Source organism: Mus caroli, unplaced genomic scaffold, assembly GCF_978045245.1.
Source record: "Mus caroli unplaced genomic scaffold, Mus_caroli_1 scaffold_9, whole genome shotgun sequence".
In the NCBI taxonomy this organism is placed as follows: Eukaryota; Metazoa; Chordata; class Mammalia; order Rodentia; family Muridae; genus Mus; species Mus caroli.
The window spans coordinates 16,524,996-16,549,657 of record NW_028227264.1 but is presented as its reverse complement, the minus strand read 5'-3'; the positions used below and the strand labels follow the sequence as shown (position 1 = coordinate 16,549,657).

At 41.5% G+C, this 24,662-nt stretch overlaps 1 long non-coding RNA gene across 1 annotated transcript; it reads right to left on the bottom strand.

Annotated features, from left to right (window-relative positions):
- Positions 1-495: 495 nt before the first annotated feature.
- Positions 496-22,896, bottom strand: LOC147002568 (uncharacterized). The gene is made up of 3 exons (XR_015048513.1): positions 22,776-22,896; positions 8,849-9,007; positions 496-936 (listed from the first exon to the last, which is right to left on the bottom strand). It is a non-coding gene; the product is annotated as an uncharacterized LOC147002568 (long non-coding RNA).
- Between the last annotated feature and the right edge of the window lie 1,766 nt (positions 22,897-24,662).

Genomic DNA, 24,662 nt, shown 5'->3' with positions numbered 1-24,662 from the left:
CTGGCTGAGGCAGAAGCCACTGACAGAAACACAGAATTGGAAAGATAGGAGGATGATCCATGCCATGTCAGAAAGCTGCTCACATTTACTGTACTTAACGAATTACAAAGGCAACATCCATCTTCTATTCTAAAGCCAAGAAATTATCAAATAAACAATTGAAAGAAAGCGATTTCACCTTGTCTTCAGCGGGTACTCACACAGTCTTGCAGGCGAGTGCACATATGAGTAGCTACCTATTTTACATTGGAGAACTATTGGTAAGGTGGATGGCTTCTTGTCCTTCTAGGTTTTGGGAGAAGTTCTTTTTTTGTTGTTGTTTTTACATTTTTAATTGGTTATTTTATTTATTTCATTTCAAATGTTGTTCCTTCTTCCCAGTTTCCCCTTCTCAAACACTCATCCCCTCCCCCTTCCCCTGCCTCTATAAGGGTGCTCCCCTACCCACCAGCCCACTCCTGCCTCACCACCCTAGCATCACCCTATGCTGGGGCATCAAGCCTCCATAGGACCAAGGGCCTCCCCTCCTATTGATGCCAGATCAGGCCATCTTCTGCTACATATACACTGGAGCCAAGGGTCCCTCCATGTGTACTCCTTGATTGGTAGCTTAGTCCCTGGGAGCTCTGGGAATTCTGTTAGTTGATAATGTTGTTCTTCCTATGAGTTGGCAAGCCTTTTTAGCTCCTTCAGTCCTTCCCCTAACTCTTCCATTGGGGTCCGCATGCTCAGTTCAATGGCATCCACCTCTGTATTTGTCAGGCTCTGGCAGAGCCTTTCAGGGGATAGCTATACCAGGCTCCTGTCAGCAAGGACTTCTTGGCATCTGCAATGGTGTCTGGGTTTGGTGGCTGCATATGGGATGAATCCACAGGTAGGGCAGTCTCTGGACGAACTTTTCTTCAGTCTCTGCTCTATCCTTTGTCCCTGCATTTCCTTTAGACAGGAACAATTCTAAGTTAAAAATTTGAAGACATTCTTGTCACACAATCCATATAGATTTCTCATTACATATCAAGGATAATTATTTATTCAACATGTCCATAGAATCTCAAGAAATTTAGAAAATTTTATGAAGTATAAGACAAGCATATGTGAAGTGTGTGTATGTATGTGCACACACACACATGTGCTTCAGAGAGATATGTTCTGTTAGTTTGTACATGATGACATGTCCTAGTCTTGTAAAATCTAACTGAATTCTGAATAAAGTTTGAAAAACAACCAGTCAGCATTTTTACTTATTTCTAGGAATATTTATATGTTTACATACACACATTTTTCTAAGTTAATATGTTTTGTTCCAAAACTGATTTTATAAGCATTCTTTTTGGAAGATTTAGCAATAGATGATAAAAAGTTATTTTTAAAAATTCTAAATAGATGCACATTGTCATAGGAAATGGCACTGTTGAACACACACACACACACACACACACATACACACACACTGAGGTTGTCTTTCTAGTTATTAAGTCTTATGAGTCATAACTTAACTGAAAACAATTATTAAGGCAAAAGACTTCATTGCACGTTATTTCTGGCTTTAGGAGCCCTTTTGGACTGAGATAATCACTTCTAACGTGAGTATTAGTATGTTGGGGGCTATGCTAGAAAATTTCATAGACCACTATTTCACTTTGTGAAATTATTTCTTTAAAGACCATGCAGACACATATGATAACTAATAAAGTAGTTGGCAAGCTAAATGATTGACAGATTCATTAGAAAACAATGTAATAACAAGCAACATAATTTTGTAAATGTATAAAAATGTAGGAAACAATGTATTTATTCATTAAAATGTTTCATCCAGAAACCAAGATTAGATATTAAAATGTGTTGTAAGGTACAAACACACCCCCTGGAAGCTGATGACGTGGTTGAGGTTCTATAAGACCCAGTACCCTACATCAACCCAAATACAATTAGAAAATTTATTTCAAATAATGCAAATAATTAAAAAGAAATTATCTATTTTACACAAATTTACACAACAGGCATTCTTGTTGTATCATTACTTATGTAACCTGAAATCACATTACTTTGCTAGAACTCAGAGATCTTACACGTATTGAGAAAATTATGAAAATAAACCATGCTATTTATGAAATTAGAGCAAGTTACCACCACCACAGAGAAAAGTCTGCCGTAAATTAGCCAAAGGAGTTTCTGTTTCTTTTTTATTAGATATTTTCTTCATTTACATTTCAAATATTATCCCCAAAGCCTCCTATACCCTCCCCCTGCCCTGCTCCCCAACCTACCCACTCCGGCTTCCTGGCCCTGGCATTCCTCTTTACTGGGACATGTGATTTTTGCAAGACAAAAGGCCACCAACAGATTGGTAAAAGATCTTTACCAATCCTAAATCAGATAGGGGACTAATATCCAATATATATAAAGAACTCAAGGAGATGGACTCCAGAAAATCAAATAACCCTATTAAAAATGGGATACAGACCTAAACAATGAATTCTCAACTGAGGAATACTGAATGGCTGAGAAGCACCTGAAAAAAAGTTCAACATTCTTAATCATTAGGGAAATGCAAATCAAAACAACCCTGAAATTCCACCTCACACCAGTCAGAATGGCTAAGATCAAAAATTCAGGTGACAGCAGATGCTGGCAAGGATGTGGAGAAAGAGGGACACTCCTCCATTGCTGGTGGGATTGCAAGCTGGTACAACCACTCTGGAAATCAGTCTGGCGGTTCCTCAAAAAATTGGACATAGTACTACCGGAGGATCCAGCAATTCCTTTTCTGGGCATAAACCCAGAAAACGTTCCAACTGGTAATAAGGAGTTTCTTTTTCAAGATACTTGATTTCTACAGTTTGAAAACTTTTGGCAGAAAGTGTAACAGTGCGGTCTAACAGGAAACTACAATGATTATTTGACCCCCATTTATAATGTATGCAGAATTCTTTATAATGTGTTTTTCTTGTACTCAACAGCTTGTACAGATAACTGTAGGAAGAAATTCTCCTCTGAGATGGATTGTATCAAGGGAAAAGCTTTTCAGAGTCAGCCATGATTCTTTCTCTTATGCTGTAGGTGAGACCTTTTGTCATGGCCCTTTGGTAGTTACTTGAGGAAGTCCCTCCTGTCATCCCTCCTGTCACCAGCCACTGTCACCGCAGGCAGAAGGTATACCCAGGTTTGTTGATAGTACTTTTTTTTTTTTTGCCAATGAAGTTAGAGGAAATATTATTCCTGTATTTCTTAAACTTTACCTAATTAGTCCTAAAAACTCTATTGGGGTAAATTTTCTCAGATCATGTTTTCATAAAAATTAATCTTAGTTCTTAAGGCTACAGAACATTCTGGGAGTGCTTTTGTCTTTTCTTTTCATGTTATTCAAAGTTAGAAATTAGATTACTCTTGATTGAATAAGTATCCCAACTACATAAAACTTTTCTTTCCTCATGTTAAGTAAAATGTTAAAAAACGATGCATAATTGCCATGGACTGGAGTGGGCGTAGCACATAATGTTTAAAAAATAAAAGCCAATCATACACATTAAAGCAAAAATTACATCATTCCTCCTCAGATCATGTTTGGTAACAATCTTCGGCTCTGTTCTCCTTAAAGATGTAAAAATCTCAGAGTAAGTTAAGAAACAGTGTTTACATTTGGGTTGTGTTTTCAGCAGCTATGATTTCACAAAGCCACTGAGAATTTTGTTTCTCTTTGCACGAGACAGTGCGTCAAGCCTAACGTCTTTCTTAGACTTGTAGAAATTAGAAAGGGGGCAGGGTAGGGGTGGGGATGAGACCCCGCCACTTGCTGCACTTCATTCTGTCCACAGTTAAAGCGATATTTATTTTCCTCCCCATTGCTTCTTGCAGGCCTGTAGTAAATCAAAAAAGTAAACTCTCAGGTTCATTGTGATAGGGGCTTACTTCTCGGCCTCTCCAGTTGCCACAGTAACTAATTAGAAATTTGCATCTCTAAGAGAATTATTTAATGCCCATGTGTAAGCCCTTTATTCTTTCAGGCTTGGCCTTTTGCAAGGAAGCTTGTGGTAGACACCGGGCCTCGAGGTCATACTGTACGAACTCTGAACGTAGGTGGCCCTGGTCTCCCCTTTTCAGCGGGATGATTCATACCCAGTGAAGAAAGTGTCGTGCCAAGTCTTTGTTGAGCGGTGGGCATCTGAAAGGCTATGCTTGATTCATTTAGTCGCCATTTGTTTTAACCTGTAACTTCTTCCCATTGCTCATTAGCTAACTCTTGTGTAATTGAGTCATGCATGTTAAAGTAGCACAGTTGAGTTATGCCAACCGACCCACGGGAGCCGCACCTCATTACCACGGCTGTGAAGCCCAGGGCGGCTGTGAAGCCCAGCGCGGCAGTGCCCAAGATGTCGAGTGTTCTGCCAACTTGGAAACATTAACAGTAGTAGGACGAGGATCGATTTTGCTAGAGAATGATCTGTTTCCTCTACTATCGCCTGATGCTTCCCCAGTGTGGAAAGAAGGGAATGCTTCCTTGGGCAGGGAGGCAAATAAAAGCGGCAGGAAGGTTGGCTACTCCTTGGGCAACTTGCTCTGGACCGGAGAAGGCCAGACTGACAGCAGAGTCGCCCTCCCGTACTGCCAGATAAGATACTGGGAGATAAGATTGGGACACAGAAGAAGGGGATACACAGTCTAATCTCTACACAGTACTTTGCTTATTGTGCCTCTAGAGCCGAGAGAGCCCTGAGTTTACTGCAACCAAAGGACAAAACAAGCAACTCTGCTAAACGCGCGGACCAGTCTGCAGTCAAGACTAGATGTAGCTGGGTGTGGTGGCACGCCCCAGAAATCCCAGCCATTTGGAGATGAAGAAATGGAATGGGTTCAAGGGAACTGGGCTTTATAGAGCGCCTGCCTCAAACCAACAACAAATAAGAGTGAATTCTGAATAGAATTCATCTGGGCATAGGAGCATTTTTCACCACATACAAAAGATGGAAGCCACCTAAGTATTGACCCAGGGCATGAACGGTTCAGCAAGACAGAGTTTGCACAGGCCTTAAAATGAGTACTGGGTGCATGCTATACTGGTGTAAATCTTGAAGACATTAAAGGAGATTAAATAAGTCAATCACTAAAACATAGTGTATGATTCCATGTATGTGAGGAACACTGGTCAGTCAAATTCATAGCATCAGAAAGCAGGTCGGGAGTTGCCAGGTTCTGGGTTGAGTATGAACCTGTTAAAGGGGAAGAATTTGTGCTTTGGAAAATGAGAAAATACTGGAGGTTGGCTAATAGCTTCGATATAGTCAGCACCTTAGAACCGTATACTTACTACATATTTATAAATATCAAGTTATGTTTATTTAGCCATATATTCTTTTTAAAGTTACACTTGATTGAGAGGTAGATATAGTCCTTTTACGAAGGGAAGAGAGGACAGGCCTTTAGTTAGGACAGACTGGATTTGCTTACTGTGAAAGAAGGTGAAGCCAGAAGGGTGCTGGCCTGTCCCGCCTTCACAGCTAGCTAAACACATATTGGTAAAAATAAACAAACAGTTTTTCTTTTTTCTAAATTAATTAATTAGTTTACATCCCAAATGCTGCACCCTCCAGTCCCCTTCTCACAGAGTCCCTTCCTTCTCTTCTCCCCCCTTTCTCCTCTCAGAGGGGGCCCACCCAGGTGTCCCCCAACCCTGACACAGCAAGACTGCAGGATTAGGCACATCCTCTCCCACTGAGGCCAGATGAGGCAGCCCTGTTGAACAGGATTCCCCAGTCAGCCTACAGCTTTAGGGACGGCCCCAACTCTGGTTGTTGAGGGGCCACATGGACACTGGGTTGCACCTCTACTACATATGTGCCAGGGGTCTCAGTCTAGCCCGTGTATGTTCTTTGGTTGGTAGCGCATCTTCTGAGAGCTCCCAGGGGTTCAGGCTCATTGATTCTAATAAACAAGCATTTTAAATATGATCTTTTGATGTTGTGGAGGTAGAAACCTTCATCTTCTAGGTAATGGTTGTCTCCCTTACATCTTCTCTCTCCATCCCCACTCCTGAGTGTGTGTGTGTGTGTGTGTGCACATATACTTTACTATCCAACTTATTTTTTAAGAGTCTCTTACCCTGGAGCATATTGATTTGTGGAAACCCAGTATTATTTGAACTCCTCCGTCTACGAAAACTACAAGCCAATGAGTTTAAAAGTTTGGAGTTCCTGTGGTTTTCCTTAAGTTTGGAGCGATGAACATCTTCATATTATGAATATCTTCAGATTATGATCTTTAACCCCAATGACCAACACGGTGCCTACTATACTGGCATTAGACTTAAAATGCTGACCATACTATCTTGCCACAGTTACACTTATTTCCAGTTGAATTCTTGCTGGAATTTCTGTACAATGCTATTCTCATCATCTTTAAACTCTGAGCTCATTCCCAAATTGCTGAAATGTGTGAACTAGTTATAAATCCATTGGTTTTAATGGCATATTTTTTCTGAATGTGATTAATGATTATAGGAAAGACAAAGATAAATTCTGCATATGTTTTAATGTTCCTTCTATGATGTGATCCTCCATACTAGATTCAACAAAAGTGTTCTGATTTCATCCATGAGGATTCAGTGATGCATGTATCACAAGCTAGTAAACTCAAGGCTTTGCATTCAAGAATAAGTACACTTCTCTGGGCTCAGAGTCATCTCCCTGATACCTACACAAGAGGAGCTCTTCAGGTAGGGGACAGAATATATGTAACTAACTGATGGTAAAGAATAATAGACAAAACCTGAATGGTTAAATCAAGCACTTAAAAAAAGATTGAATACATCACCACAGATAAACAGAAATGCAATAAAAATGTTTTCTGACAGTCCCATCTTCAACTTGCCCACCATGACATTCCTATGCCTTGTTTGTGAACACGTATGTGGCACATGTCATTTTAAAGCATTTCCCATTCTTCCTTTGTTCTACATCACCTGCCTTCTTATTGTGTCATCTACGGGACTGATGATGCAATTCCTTGCCAATGAAAGATGCTTGATAGATATCTATCCACTGAGTTGTATTTGTGCGTATTTGTGGAACTGTAGATGATGTGTTGTGTATATTCACGAGTCAGGCTAGGTAAGTATTACTACACTGTACACAACATCTCTGAAATTAGTTGTACTGAAAACTACAATCTGTTTCCAGGAAATAAAATCTTACAAAATTGTTAGTATAATTAATGTTTGGGGTTTAAATGCCTGGTCAAACTACTTAGATTTCAAAGCCACTTCTGCCTGGTTTAAAAAGCATTTCCATTACTTAGAATAAACTCTGTCACTCAGGGGGGCACTTACTCTCTACTTCTCTCCTACTAGCCCTGGCATGACCAGCAGTTGCTCTGTCTGTTAGGCTCACTGATTCTGACCCTACTGCCCCTGAGGGACAGGACTGTACACACGAGGTGGGCACATAGCCTTCCTTAGAGCCACATCTTCAGCTCAGCGCTATTCTATTGGATACAAATGAATCATGCAACATGTGACCTTTGGTGTATGCTTTCTATCACTTAGCACCCTTCTACTTTGGGGATTATTTACTTGTATTTTCTTTAAAAATGTTGAGGACCAAGTCTTTATATTTTTGTTAGTGAAATGGTAAAGTATTTCATGTTCAATTAATAAAAGAAAAGATATAGCTATTTGCTTTCTGAGCACTATGAAAACTGAAGTAAGGGAGGCAAACCATTTGGTTATTTCAGAAGTAGGCATTCTGGGCCGGAGCTATGAGGAAGGAGATGAATGGCCTTCCCTCTACAATATCATATAATCCCTTCCAATTCTGAGCTCTGTCTAATCACCATGACAATACACACTGTGTGCAATGGAAGGGCTTATTTAGGGGATTCAGTTTTGCCTTCAGTGACTTTGATCATTTATTTGCATGCCATATTACAATAACGGACCCGCCATTTCATCACCAAACACAACGGTTTGTGAAATCTGGCCCAGGAGTTCTTGTTTCCCTCAGAACCAATATTATTTCTTGGATCTGAAACCTTGTATTTTACGTAATTGCTCAAGAAGCTATCACTATGAACTGTCTGTCACCTAAAGCATTAAAAGACTGTACTAAAAACAGTCCTTGTTTTGCATGAGGAAATTCAAAGTCTCAGAGAACAGCGATAAGAAGAAATGTAGCAAAAATAGCATTTATTCCATTTATTCCATGCCTGGTCATTTAAGTGGATAGTCTAGAATTCCCCAACAGTCTTGGCAATGCTCTGAGTGGTTTGTAGGTTACTCTGGGATGGCTTTGGTTGACAAACTCAATCATATGTACCCCAGTGCCAGTACTGGAAACTTCATTGATAAGAGAAGTCCAGTTGTAGCACTGTTTCCCCCATTGTTTGGCATTTCACGTAGACAGCCTTTATATCCCTTTATTTTTTAGAAGACTTCTGTATTAGGTCTCCATATTATCCCTGAAATAACTCTTAATTTTAGCTATTCCTCCCCATATTCCCTTCCCTGACAACTCTCCATTTCCCCTCCCAACTTTATCCTGCCACACCCCCCCATTCATAACTATTCTATTCTCCTTTCCTAGGGAGATCTATCTGCACCCCTCCCCTGGGTCGCCTACTCTATGGCTAACCTCTGTGGCTCTGCAGACTGTAGTTTGGTTATTATTGAATTTATAGCTAAACTTCACATATAAGCAAATACATAATAAACTTGACTTTCTGGGTCTGGATTACTCCATTCGGGATTTTTTTTCTTTTATCTCACTCGGGATGGTTTCCTTTTCTAGTCCCATCTATTTACCTGAAAATGCCACGATTTCTAGATATTATGAATAGGATAGAAATGAACATTGCGTACCACATTTTCTTTATCCATTCTTCTGTTGAGGGACATCTAGATTGTTCAAATTTTCTGGCTTTTATGAATAGAACAGCAATGAATATTGTTGAGCAGGTGTTTTTGTAGTAGGATGAAGCATCCTTTGGCTGTATACTTGTCTTAGTTTGAGTTTCATTGCTGTGAAGAGACACCATGACAAAGTCAGCTTTTATAAAAAACAAAAACAAAAAACATTTGATGGGACTGGCTTATAGTTTCAGAGGTTTAGTCCACTAGCATCATGGTGGGAAGTATGGCAGCATCCAGACAGACATGGTTCTGGAGAAGATGCTAAACATTCTATATCTTGATGCACAGGCAGCTGAAGAAAACCATGTGTCACACTGACCATAGCCTCAGCATATGAGAACTCAAAGCCTGCCCCCACAGTGACACATTCCTCCATCAAGACCACACCTACTCCAACAAGGCCACACCTCCCAGTAGTGCCACTCCCTATAGGCCAAGCATTGGTACACATGAGTCTATGGAACCCATACCTAGTCAAACCACCACAAGTTCAGGAGTACTATAGTTGGATCCTGAGGTAGATTGATCTCACCTTCTTGAGGAACTGCCACACTGGTGTCTGTAGTGGCTGTACAAGTCTGTCCTCCCTCCAGCAGTGGATGAGCGATCCCTCTTCTCCACATCCTTGCCAGCATGATCTGTCATTTGTTTTACTGATACTAGCCATGATAGCCATGACCGGTGTATGAGGAAATCTCAAAGTAGTTTTGACTTCCATTTCTCTAACTGCTAAGGATGTTAAACATTAAAGAAATATTTAAAGTGTTAAGTATTTCTCAATCACTTGAGTTTCCTTTTTTGAGAATTCTCTGTTTAGATCTGTACCCCATTTTTTTAAAGTCAGGCTGTTTTCTTGATTTCTTTATATATTTTAGACATTAGACATCTATTAGGTGTGTAGTTGGTAATTTTTTTTTTCCATTTTGGAGGCTGCTGTTTCTTCAAGTGATGGCACACTTTGCTACACAAAAGGTTTTTAGTTTTGTAAGTTTCTACTTGTAATTGCTGATCTTAGTGCCCGTGCCAATGGTATTCTCTTCAGAAAGTCTTCTCACATGCTAAGGACTTCTAGGCTATCCTGTACTTTCTCTTCTATCAGGTTCAGTGTATCCGGCTTCATGTTGATCCATTTGGAGCTGAGTTTTGTGCAGAGTGGTAACTATGGATCTGTTTGGTTTCTTTCACATGTAGCCATCCAGTTTGAGCCACATCATTTGTTGAAGATGTTGTCTTTTTCTTGCCCCTAGTGTACATTTATGGCTTCTTTATAAAAGAATACAGGGAGGGGTCCATAGGTGCCTGGATTTATGTCTGGGTCTTCAATTCGATTCCACTGATGGATGTGTCTACATTGTGTCAATACCACACTGTTTTTATTGTTATAGCTCTATAGTACATCTTGAAGTCATGTCTGCTGATGCCTCTAACAGATTCTTTATGATTCAGGATAATTTTGGCTATCCTGCTTATGTGTGTGTGTGTGCATGTGTGTTTCCATATGATACTGAAAATTATCTTTTCAAGTTCTGTGAAGAAACGTGCTGGAGTTTTGAAGAGGGATTGCACTGAATCTGTAGATTACTTGTGGTAGGATGGCCATTTTTACTATATTAATCCTACTGATTCATACACTTGGGAGGTCTTTTGATATCTTCTTTGATGTCTTTTGTTCCATCTTTTGATATCTTCTTTAATTATCATAAAGGTTTTGTTATACAAGTCCTTTGCTTGCTTACTTAGAGTTTCCTCAAGATAATTTATATTTTTTGAGGCTTTTGTGAAAAGTGTTTCTTCCCTGATTTCTTTCTCAGTCTGTCATTTCAACAGACTACTGAAATTTGTGAGTTATTTTATCCAGCTATTTTGCTGAAACTAGGAGTTTCCTGGTAAAATGTTTAGGGTCACTTATGTATCATATTACCTGAAAAACAAAGATAATTTGACTTTTTTACATTGTGTATCACCTTGGTCTCCTTCAGTTATCTCACTGCTGTAAGACTTCACTAGCTATATTGAACAGTTATGGAGAGTGGACAACCTTGTCTTGTTCCTGATTTTATTGGAATTGCTTTCAGTTTCTCTCCATTTAAGTTGATGGTGACTATGGGCTTACAATAAACTGCCTTTATTATGTTGACTTTTTTTCTTGTATCCCTAATATCTCCAGGGCTTTTATCATGAGGGGATATCAGATTTTGTCAAAGACCTTTTCTGCATCTAATGATATGATCATGTGATCTTTGTCTTTCAGTGTGTTAGTAGAGAGGATTACATTTATTGATTTATATATGTTGAATCATCTTGGCATCTCTGGGATGAAGCAAAATAGGTCTTTTCCAAAGGACTGTTCTAGTATGTGTGAGGCCAGCAAAGCCAGAGAAATAATAGTAGATCTAAAAGAGAAGTATGTAAGAATTTCACATCTTTTAGATGATATGTTTTCAGGGTGTAGAGGCATGTTTCTCCCTTTTAAAACACAATGGTCTGCAAAGGTAAATCTTTTATTTATTTATTTATTTTTTGAATGACAGCAATACTATCGGAGTTACATTTTGCTTCTGTTGAAGTAGAGTTCCGAACCCAAATGAATACTAAAACACTGGACAAGCACATTGGCTATCTTAGATAAAAAGATGAGAGTTATTAGAAACTGTACGTCTCTTCCAAATAAAAGTTTCAGGCTCCAGAATTTTTTATTAGATTTCTCTTTGTTATTGTTACTACAATACTGGTAAAATTTTCAACAACATTTGCCTTCTTAGAGTATAGCATTCCATTTTCTCCTGGCCTTTCTTTCCTTAAGATTCCCACTTCTGAGATTCTGGCAATTATCCGGAGCTGCTGGAGAGAGTAAATAGCAAAAGCAAAATCCCTCGTTTGCAGCCCGAAGTCAGAAACGATCTCTGTATTTCCTTCCTGAAAACAAAGATCCCGGCTTGCTTTCCCCAACTTCTCTCTTTTTACCCAGAGGACCTGGATTTTGAAAACTTTGGGAAACCCTAATTAGCCTGTGGGAGCACTGCAATATTAATGCTAGGCAAACGTAAAAATATAAACAACCACTGCAACAGGACAAAAGCAAACTCCAGTGCCATCAGCTTGGTGTGTACAGAAGAAATTATGTTACCCCTCCTTATAAATAAGGGCTGTGCAATGTGTCGCTCCTTTTCTGAGGGGGTGGGGGCCCTTATTGATGCTGCATCTGTTTTGTCAGAGCATCAGCTAATGGAGAAAGTTAATTGTGTTGGTTGTAAGGCCACCTGTCACACACATGCCTCATTTCCATACTAATGGTCCAGCAGTGGCAGGCAGTGTGCTCTCTGCAGTAACAGCTACAGCCTCTTTGGAAACGTGGGCCAAATGTGCCTATGCAGCAACTGTAGGCCTCCATGCGGATGCCTCTAGTATTGTGTGCACAGGCTCAGATTAACCCCTTGCTGGCAACGACTCCAAAATGGATGCCCAGGAAGAGTAGGGAGGCTCTAATGCCATTCCAGGTCAGCCTCAAAGCCAGGATGCACTTGTGGGAAGCAGCAGTGTCAGGGCTTTGGAATTGCAGAAACCAGTGTGTCCCATCCAGCCTACTTCAGGGGTGGGGAGAGAGAAGAGGGGGAATAGTGAAGAGATCCTCCATCCCTGACTTCTCCTTTAGTGGCAGCCTCTGTACACACACACACACACGCACGCACGCACACAATTGCGTTTTAGAATGACTCTGCATGCCTAGGAACTTTATAGGTATTATCCTCGCTGACAAGGCAAAGACCAATTTTAGAGCCCTAAGCCGTAAGATGCCAGTCCTCTTATCTAAATTATTTAAATCAGCCCAAGGATAAACAGCTATAGCAGAGGCAGATCAGACATCATCCTGCATTGCTTTAGCCAAATCCAGGGACCACAAGAAATAGAAGATATCAATGCTGTAGAGCAGAGTGTGATGAATATTTTAGTGGGCAAATATTAGATGTAATTTGAAAGAGGTGGCCATCCCCTCATCCTGGCAAGCCAATAAAATCAAATGCTATTTCCTCCCTACTTCTAATAAAGCCCAGCACCTAGGAAAGTTTCAAGTTCAGTTTTTTTGGGATCCTTTTTGTATACAGCTGTCTTTGACCTTACCTAGCCATCATAAAGGGATTTGGGGCTATATGCCAAAGGCTGTAGCACTGCCTGCTCTTAGAGACCAGGCAACACAGGGGGCAGGCAGCTTACAGTTTCTAATGGCCAGTTTGTGTGGAATTGATGATTATTTTAGACAGAGCTCTATATATTCTTTTAGCAACAGAAAATTTGAATGGCTGTTATAGTCATTTAGAGAAACAGTTCAAAGTCAAGAAGGTGGTGGCTCTGCTCACAAAACATATGAAACATTCTATACTATTCAGATCATGGGATGCTACCCTCTCAGGGAGCTCTAGAAAGGCCAGGCCATAGAGGCATCAAGATTGGATACACAAGCCTACACACACACACACCAAATTTCACATATACCACCATACACTTAGCAACACACACACACACACACACATACACACACACATACGCACACACACACACACTCCACATACATAGCACCATAGACACCACACACAAATCCACTATGCAGCCCCCACACTCATACATAACCCTGACACATACCACCCCTTCACTCACATCCATATCACACACACACACACACACTATACACATACCCCATCATATACACACACACCACACAGACTCCATCACACACACACACACACACACACACACACACACACTATACACATACCTGTAGCATGTACTTTTACCAACCCCACTTTATGCTCCTAAGTGGGCCGCACTACCAGACACCTGCCCAGGGTCTCTGGATCCTTGGATGAAAGGCATACACACACATATTAGCTTATCTTTAACTTGCCTTACTGGCTCAGTGGCTGGGCACTTCTAAGCCTCCCACAGCTAGTGTGTGCCCTTCCCTCCTACAGTACTCCTGGCTAAACAGCTTCCAAATCTACCTTTAACTTTGCTGCCCAATTGCCTTCTGTGATGCTCATTGGTCTTTGCTGCCCCAAAACTCTTCTTGTCTGCTCTTCTGTGGGCTGCTTTCCCTTTCTGCCTACATTTTGGATTGTCTTCCCTACACCTCTGAGTCTGTTCCGTCTCCCCCCCCAGATATGGTGATGTCTCTGCGTTCTACCTGTGCAACTGTAAGTGTTCCTGTCCTGTGCCCAACCATTGGCTGCTGGCATCTTTATTGATATATCAAAAAACAATTGGGGACAAGGACCTTCAGTATCTGGACATGCAGATTCAAAGAATTAGCACCAATTTCCAACACACACCACACATACATACACACCTTCATACCACATACACACACAAACCTACCACATAAACATACATACCCCTATACCACACACACATACACACCCCCATTCCATCCCCCACATCCCTACACATATACACACCATATACCCATATAACCCATACACATACGCACTCCCATACAACACTCCCATACCACACATTACATATACTCCCATACTATACATTATACCCCCACATATACATCCCTATACCACACAGAAACATCACACACTATACACACATACACCACACACACACACACACACACACACACTCCAATAATATGTACACACATACACACCACACACACACACACTCCAATAACATGCACACACATATACACCACACACACACACACACAGAGCACACACCCCTACACACATACACACAAACACACACACATCACATATGCACATTGTACATGCACACTGATCCTCCTGAGGGCTGAGAAGAGCACTCCTGAGAAAGTATAAATTTAGCAGATCATAGTCATCTGAAACTTGACAAGCATCATGAATTGAATAGTATCCTGCTCTGGTTCCTTCTGAGATTACAACCTTGCATCTTGGAGGGCGTTCACTGAAACTTGGGGTATGGAAAAGCAGGAGCTCTGGAGGTAAAAACTTAAAATGGCTTTAGGAGGCCCTTGAAAATGACCAGGTTACTGGGCTCTTCCTTCCAAAGCAAATATTATCAGTAAAGACTGAGAAAGGTTCATACAAAATGAGCTTCCTAGAAGAGGCTCAGCCCAGTCGAACTGCCAGGAAGCAACAGGCCAGCTAGGCTGCCTGGAAAAAGCAGAAACCAGTGTGCTGCATAGAACAGCAGCCCTCAACTTTTCTAATGCTGCAAGCCCTCATGTAACTGGTGACCCTCAACCATAAAATTATTTTTATTGCTACTTCACAACTCTAATTCTGCTACTGTTATGCATCATATATCAATATTTCTAGAGGTAGAAGTTTGCGAAAGGAGTCACGACTCACAGGTTGAGAACCACTGGTGTGGACAAAGCAGAGAGCAGCAAAATTCCTGGTAGAGGCTCAAAGCAGCTGGAAAGGACCCCACCCCGATCTGTTGAAGTGCCCGTGTTATGCACTGCGCTCCAGGTTTCCAGCTTTCACCAGCGGTTGCCCACGTGCGGTGAGTTTTGCCGATGCTCCTGTCTTTGGGTTGTTTCTTCTCTTGTAAGTAACCCCAAGAAAACTCATTGGTTTGCCAAGGTGGACTCTGAAAGTATCCTTTATTTTGCCTTATGTTAGTTCTCTATCTGGAGTAAGTAGATATTTGTTTACCTCTCCCCAGGAATGGTTTTACACAGCAATTAGCAATTAGAGTTGTCTCACAAATGCCACATCCATCGGGGATTGTAGGAACATAGGAACAGGATGTAGAGGCAGGGGAAAGGCTAGGGTGTTTTATATTTTCCCTAGAGAATATGGAATTGGAAGGAAGTTCTGAGGCTTTGAGATACAATGAGAGGAAGAACACCTCAAGCTTGTGCAGCAGTGTATATGAGAGGGTTTAACCCATCTCTGGGTTATTCATTCTGTGGTAGAGACAAAGGTCTGTGTGGGAAAGTGGATTGGAGAAGTCCCCAGGGGCCATTTGCAAAGAGCCCCAAGTACAAGATAAAAGAAACTGAGTTCTACTTTATAAATTTAGTAGAGACACTGAGGAATTTGTACAGAGAGAAACGAAGTTATAGCAGTATAGAGGTGAGGAGGAACCCAGGCAGAATCATAGCATGACTCTCCTGGATACACAATACCCCAGTGGGCCCCGCCGCCCATACAATTATTTCCAGAGCTTATCAGTTTCCTCCATCTATCCACTCAGAAGGAAGATTCATTTTAATCTCATTTTTATTTTAGAGAAATCATTGTAGAAATTTCTTTTCTCTAGACCTCTGGTGTGAAACTATAAACACATCAACTAGCTTATCTATATTCACAGCCACTGTTGTCATCCTATTAGCAGAAAAGTGGCTGGCCTTATCAATTCAAGGTTGGCTCTCTCCAGGGTTCACAGACAACTCCCTGGAAAGGGTGCTAGGCTATTGAAGAGTACCATGTAGAACTTGTACTAGACAGGAATTTTCACATTTGAGTAAGTTCCTTGTGTGCAAATATCTGAGTACAAGGGATTGAGAGAGAGGATTAGATGCTAGGAGAAAGAAGACTAGATGCAAACAGTCAGAACTTCAGCAAATAGCCTCTACTTACCGCCACTGGGGTAAGACTGATACATGCTTTAGCTGTTGCTATATACTTTTGAGATATGGCTTGTTTACAGTAACTTTAAAAAGTAATTCATAAGTATGATCGAGGTACCTTAGATTACTTTACTTGTTTCAGTTTTTGTTCTTAATTTTACTTTGTCAAGTGCAGTATGTTTTTGTTCTATAGAGATAAAAAAAATTCCTTCCAGGTTACTAATATATTTTTAAAGTAAAAAGTGACACATTTCACTAGTAGTTAATACTCAAATAGAATGATAGTGCTGGTCTCAGTCGATACTCAGTAAATATTTTAGTGAGTTAGTTGAACTAGCTATGATCATCATTGAATACTACACTGAATTTATCCTTCTCAATAAATAGTCTTAATATCAAAATACTAAATAAGCAGTAGAGAAGTGGCAATTATACACATACTCACTACAGTAATATTACATTAATATTAAGAATACAACCTTCTGGGGCTGGTGAGATGGCTCAGCAGGTAAGAGCACTGACTACTTCTGAAGGTCCTGAGTCAAATCCCAGCAACCACATGGTGGCTCACAACCACCCGTAATGAGATCTGACGCCCTCTTCTGGCGTGTCTGAAAACAGTTGCAGTGTACTTAAGTATATATAAAAAAAAATTACAACCTTCCAGTTTCCATCTATGCCCAGAGCTGATCCTGTGCTACAGCTCTCCATACTCAAACACTGAGGGAGAGAGCTGGTCTCCCAGGAGGGCTGACACACCTGTGAGCACAGGCAAGACCAAAACTTCTGCTCAAATTCCTGGCCCAAGAGGGACCCACCCAGAGCCATCAGGACACAGGAACTAAGGAGCAGCCAGGGACAGGATCCTCCCAGTTTCTGTCTGTGCCCAGGAGATAACCCTGTGTCACAGCTCTCCATAACCAAATTCCTCCCAGAGAGAACTGGTCTCCCAGGCGTACTGACACACAGGCTTGCAGGAGAGACAAGCCACAGTCAGAGACAGCAAGACCAGCTAACACCAGAGATAACCAAAAGGCAAGAACATAAGCGACAGAAATCAAGACTACTTAGCATTACTAGAACCCAGTTCTCCCACCACAGTGAGCCCTGGGTACCCCAACACACCAGAAAAGCAAGACTCTGATTTAAAACCACACCTCATGATGATGATAGGGGACTTAAAAGTTTTCTCTATTATTTGAAATTAAAATCTGCCTGGGTAGCTGATGTATATTGTTGTGGGTTGTCCTGATGTTGTTTGTATTCTGATGTTAATTCTGCTTCCTCAAGAGGGTTTGCCTCTGATGAGCAGTTGATCAGGTACTCAGGTGATCTCATGCGAATCTTCTCCTCATTTTAACTGTCAATAAAGGCTAAAGCCTGTGATTAGGTGTGGGAAGCCACATGTGCCGTTGCAGAGTGGCGCGGGCTACTGCTGGCCACCACGCATAAGTTTGGGCAAACGACCAATGTGTACATATGCAGTAAAGTTTTTTGCCAAAACACTGCCTGGCCCGGGCATGATAATGAGGCTCTGCAAAGTACTAAGAGAGTTAACCAATCAGATGTGAGACATGCAAATGTGGTATGATAATGAGGTACTGAGAGAATAACCAATCAGATGTGAGACATGCAAATGAGGTATGATAATGAGGTACTGTGAGGTACTGAGAGAGAGAGAGAGAGAGTAGCCAATCAGATGAGGAACATGCAAATGAGGCATAGTGCATAACCAATGCGGGTGTGAGACACGCCTCTCCTAGGCCTATATAAGCAGCACCAGTTCTGGGCTCAGGGTCTCTTCGCCTCTACAATCAAGCTCTCCCAATAAACGTGTGCAGAAGAATCCTGTTGCAGCGTCTTCTTGCTGGTTGAGTCGGATGCGCGCAACAATTAGGCAGTGGAGGGGAAAGGTAGGACAGAAGGTCTTTAAAGGGGAACATATAGAGAGGAGAACAAGAAGGGAAGGAAAGAGGATGGGAGAAGAGGAGGAGGAAGCCAAGATGGAGCAGAACCATGAGGCCAGGAGAAACCACAAGTAACAAGGGTCTGATAGCTGGGGAATAAGTTAGTATAGTGTTAGATCTACCCAATCTAGGCACATAGCTTATAAATATATTAACTTGATTGTGTGGTTTTTATATGGGCTTCCTGGGGTTAGAAATTACTGCATACACACACACACACAGACACACACACACAGACACACAGACACACAAACACACACACACACACACACACACACACACACACACACACACACACGTAAAACTAAAGGATATAACCCAGAGTCTCAGAGTTTCTTGAGCCATCATAGCACTGTGTGGTTAAGAGGTGAGTGTATCCAGGTCTTCTGGCAGAAGTAGCTTGTAAAACTCCCTAGGGAACACTAGGAGGAACTATGGCAGCAACTGCCTGAGTAGGTGCTTCAGTCAAAGGAATCAGCCTTCAAGTAGGAAGCAATTTGGTGATTTTCCTAGTCTATTGCATAGACGAAAAATCTGCAAGAGGGGAGATGGCAGGGTTCCTAGTGAGGCCTGGCACAGTTTTAACCCCCACAGTCCCTTCTTCCAGCTCTTTTACTTAAGTTAGTTTACTCACATTTAAATATAAGCAAGCAAGGAAAACAAACAGCAATTTGTCAATGTGGAGGTTTTCATGTTTTTGGAGACATTCTCAAACACAGATTCAACAGTGAGAATATTCTCCTATGGTTGATGTTTCCTTGATTCATCTCTTAGGTCACCAATACCTTACTCTGAGAGGTATCAGGAGGAGGTCAGCAGACTACACACAGCCCATCTGGGATGGCAGGGCAATGGCAGCTCTCACTTGTGTCCCTTCTGCTGTCTACCTGTACATTGCATGTGTGCAAATTCAGTGACACTTCACTCATAGTGAATTGATGAACAAAGTCATGCCACGGAGATACAACGCATTTGGTCCTTCTAAATTTTGCTCTGGTAGAAAGACTTGTAAGGCCACATGAGCATGCAGGGGGCAATCAGAGCTTACGATTCACATAAGGAGGTTTTCTGGAGGGAGTACACAGACTTCCAGCAGGTCCAAAGGCAGCATTGCAATAGAGAAGGGATACTGGCTCAGCCTTGTGGCTTTGTCATGGCTTGGGGTGGAGTTGGTGGAATGTTCAGCAGCCAGGATTTGTGTGATTTGAAACAAGGAAGGAGGCACCCAGCCTTTCCCCATCTCATCCTGATGGGAGGCAAAAGGGGGAGAAGGAAGTTGACAGCTCATAAGCTATACATATCAAACGTGGAGTCTATTTGTTTTTGTATTTAATTTTTTCTGATATAAATCCTGTTGGATTTTGATCAGGAAGATTGTAGTTTCAAGGACTCTTCACCTCAGTACCTACCATTGTATCCAAATGTCTCCAACAGACCATCAACAGGGTCTATTAGGAAAGACTTGCATAGGGCAACAGGGAAATGTGAAGAGAGTTTTAAAGGGGGCAATTAGCAGAAGTATGGGTAAAGCTGGAGAAAACAATGGGTATGGCAATACCCAGGGAGAAGTAGTGACATCTGGGCCCCTGTTTAATGGTCAGAGGAGGCAAAGGAAAGGTTACCAGAGGTTGAGGGTGGGGGAGACAGATACCTAACAGAATGGGTGCCCTCAGAATGCCCTCAGGGGAAAGCCAACCATTGTAATGAAGGCCTCAACTCTATTCCTTTCTTATTCTCTGGATTCCCCAGTATCCTCCCTTGGCCAACCCACCCAGAAATCCAGGGGCAGGGGAAGGCTAGGCCACACACCAACTCAGGAAACAGTGGCTTTACACTCAGGCAACAGGATCCAAGTCTGAGTCCACCTGCAGACAACTTGGTCAAAGAAGCTGCTGCCCGTTCCATACTCTCACAGGACTTTCTATATGAGGATGATGTTGTTGTTGTTTGTATGGGTTGTTGCACACACAAATGGAACAGCAATGTATGCTCTGTTCACACTCTTAGAGTCATCCCTCTGGGTGCAGGATTGGTTTTAGGGCCACTCCAGTGCACCCAAACCAGTGACAGCCAAGTTCCTTGTATGAAATAATGCAGTACTTACATAGAACTTACACACATCCCCTCGAATACTTTCAATCGTCTCTAGATTACTGACCATATGTAATATAATGTAATTGATATGGAAGTAATATACAGGCAATAGTAACAGGAACGATGAACTTTTTCAGTATAGATAGATTTTTTTTCCCTCCCCAACATTTCTAGTTAGCAGTTGATTGAATCCACAGATGCAGAATTCAGAGCAGTGGGAAGCACAGACCCGAGAGGCCAGCTGTAATGCTAGAAGTTTAGGGCATAGAAGAATTGCGACATAATGACAGGCACATCACTATGGTGTGGTACGCCAGAGCCTTGATCATGGGATGGCTCTGTCTCTGTTTATTCGTCCAACAGCCGCAGAACCATCCTATGAGGAGTCTATTGAATGGCATTATCTGCAGGGGATGTCTTACAGTAAGTGGTTTGTCACATCTATTTGTCCACCCCAAAGTTTTATTCCTTTATCAGAGTTGCCCATCTGCTTGGCCCACAGTCTGTGATAATTAATTCCCATATTTGGGAGGACGTGCATGCAGGCAGGGAACGTTGACACTAACGGGCTATAAAGCAGTTGTCTGTTGTTGTCTACTTCAGTCCACTCTTTTCCTACAGAATCAAAATTTAATGACACAAATTGGAAAGAACAGAGTAGCATCTCTGGAATTTGGTTTTCATTCTGAAAAGCATTTGCATTTTCAAATACTTATTTTTTTGGCCTTTGTTTTCATGCAATTTTGTTTATAGCACTAGAAATAGAGCAATGTGACTTTTTGTTCCTTTTATGACTCTAATCTGATGCCCAATGGGATGACGTCAAACTCATTAAGCAAATGGCAGAAAGCAATCACTGTTTCCAAATAAAAGGCAGAACAATAAGGAAAGATGTAAGTAAAATACAGAAAATCACTCATCCACTTGGCTCAAAAATGTTCAAAATTGCACGATTCTACAGGAAAAATGATAGAATAAAACCACAACCTCATTTGGCATTAAATGGTTAACTACCACATTCCCACTGAGCAATGGACTCAATCCGTTGATAAACAGACAGTTTAGAACCTCTTTGGGTTAAAATAAAGGTGTAAGGGCATAGAAAGAATTGAGATTGGTCCTTTGGGTCAATCATGAGAGATTCCCCAAAATAGGAAGGCTTTTATCCTGATCCCTAGTAAAGTTAGAGCCTGTGCAAAAATGTGCCATTTTCTAAAAGAAAAAAAAAAAAATAGTGGGGATGTGTTTTGAAGACAGAGAGAAACATGTCTCAGAGTGTGGCTCTGGAGCCAGAATACATGCTGCCCTCAGGGAAGGTACTCTTTGTTCACAGAGAACGGACTGGCAATAGATGAAGCCTATTTACCCATGACTGCAAAGTCAGGCAGATCTAGTGGATCAGCTAAAGGGTATCCTATGCAGGACACATCGTTCCTCAGAGCCTCCTAAACCACTCTTGCCACCCTCCTCGGTGCTTTTCTGATTTTTAAAATCCTTTCTCTGTGAATCTTTTCTATTGCAAGATTTGGACAAGATTACAGAGAAAGGGGGAAAAGTAGATTTTAAAGAACCCATCTCTGTCCTAATATTTAGAAGGAAAGAACTAAAGGCTTTCTGATGGTTGGGCACAGGGGATCCAGAAGCCAGTTAGCGATGAGAGATGAGAGCTTCTTAAAGTCTCCTCTAGTCGAAGGGACGACTAGATCTAAAGGAAGTATTTATTGACATCCTTGAAGGGAATCTTTGCTCTGTAGCTCCTACAGAAGTATAAGGCATGAATAGACATTCAGCTAGCATTTGTTTACTAAACTTATTTTAAGGGTCGTATTGAAAGAATCTCACATTGATTGCAGCGAATGGAGCTTGAATATTGTGTAACTGTTACTTTTTTATCATATTATTCTGATAAGGTGTTTTAAGTACAGATAACATGCAGAGTTAATTAGTACTTAAACCTACAGATGATGTTCTAAAGAATCTCCGACTGACCCCTGCTGGTAGTGTCTGGAATTGCAGGAAGAATGGCTAAGAGATACTAAACTCCACTTATTACAGGACAGGCTAAGTTATTTTAACCAGTTACAGTGAACCATTCTCATCTCTTGAGCATCCAGAGTATATAGGATTAACTGAGCGGTGGGTTTACTGTTATTAAAGACATGGAACTCGTCAGCGATTTACAATTCAGCATGTGCCATACTGCGTTAGATGCTAGAGACCGAGAAATGAAGCATACAATCAAGGAACTCACATTCAGAAAGCAGCGTGTAACAGAACAGCGTGTGATCCTTGGAGGTCGATGCGTGCACTTGCCTCTCAGGTTCATTCAGGGAACGAATGCTTGCTGGATACCTGCTGCGACTGAAGAGTGGATAGTATCCCTGCATGTGCCGTCCATGCTGGAAAAGAAAGAATTGCTGGGGAAAGCCAGGCTAGATATTTAATCAGATATTACAGAAGCAGTTCTGACTGGCAGAGGGGAGAAGGAAGCCCATACCTATTGTGTAAACAAAAAATGTTAAGATGCTCAAGTGTAGGAGATAGAGAAGTCAGGATGCTTACAAACGGTACAAAGCTAGAGTCGAAAAACTTGTTCTGTTAATGACCAGAAGGCAAATGTTTTGTGTTACTGAGTGAGAGCTGTCTTTCCAAACGCTTCAAGCAGCTGTTTTCAATGAAAGGCTAATTGTCTTTCTTTTATATTTATTTGTTTTTACAGTTCATATTTAAACATGTGTTCATTTTTACTTTGTGTGTATGGGTATTGGTTTTTTTCTTTTTTGGCTTTTGTTTGTTTGTTTGTTTGTTTGTTTGCATGCCTGATGCCTGCAGAGGCCAGAAGAGGGCATCACATCCTCTGGAAGGGGACTGAGCTGCCACAAGGGTGTGCTGGGAGCAGAATCCAGGCTGTCTGCAGGATCACTGAGTGTTCTTAACTGCTGAGACATCTCTGCGGCCCTGAAATACTTTCATATTTAAAAATGTGAAATTTTTTTCTTAGTTTGCAAACTCTACTGAAGCAGGCAGTGGCTAGATTTGGCCACAGACAATAGTTTGCTTATCCTGAGCACAAAGTAGGACTCTTAAAGAGTCTGGGTGGTGGCAGTGCATGACCTTAATCCAAGCACTTGGGAGGCAAAGGCGGACAGATCTCTGTGATTATTTAAAACTTCTGGGGATCAGAGAAGTTTGATTAGAAAATCATGTGCACGACTAAGGAGATGTTTGTTTGAGTTTAGTCCCCCACAGACTTAGCATTGAGTCAGAGGAGTTAATGAGAACATCCAAGGAGCATCCGACACCCATGGACAATGAACATCATGGGGGACTCTATTCTGAGGGGCAGAGGAAGGGATCTCCAAGGAGCCCAAGACGGAACAACTGGAGAGTTAGGAGAGCTAACATAATGGTACCCGTGCAGGAAAACAGCTCATTGCAGAAGCAGCAACGTGGTGTCTGCATCCCTGAGTTAATTAATGTCTTTCTGGTTAGGGAAGTGTTTATGAATTTGCAGCAACTGAGGAAAAAAGACCTTGCAACAGGAAGTTACTGGAGAAACTGTGACCACTCGGTCCACAGTTTTCAAAAGGACCAGAAGAAGTTTCAAGTCCTGTTACTGATGATCCAAGTTGCCTTGGTTCAGGGATTGATTGCAAGATCTTCAGGAGGCACTCTTGGAACCACTTCTTTGGAACCACCTAGCTCCAGCCTCCCTGATCTACAGGCACTTGATCCAGGCTCTCAAAGCCCAGAGCACAGTCAGGCATGGTTTTCTAAAGCATCTTTCAAGCTCTTGTTGCTATCCTTTTGGGGGCCTCCTTGGAGCCACACTAACATCTGCATTCCTTACACTACAGAAACAGCACAACCCTCTAAAGTCTCTCAGAAAACCTACACGACAGTTAATATGATTTAAGCCTATATTTAAATTTTATGAGACTCATTTTCAAGGCTAATAACCCAGTTTACTGTGCACAATATCAAATGCAAATTTTATTACTGACTTGGTAAAATCCAAGACGATCATCATTAGCATATCTCCCTGCATCACCCTTTTTAGGCAAAAGGTGCACCAGGAGTAACAGTGGGGGTTTTTATATGTGCTGTAAATTACAGTTACTATCTCATTAGATAAACA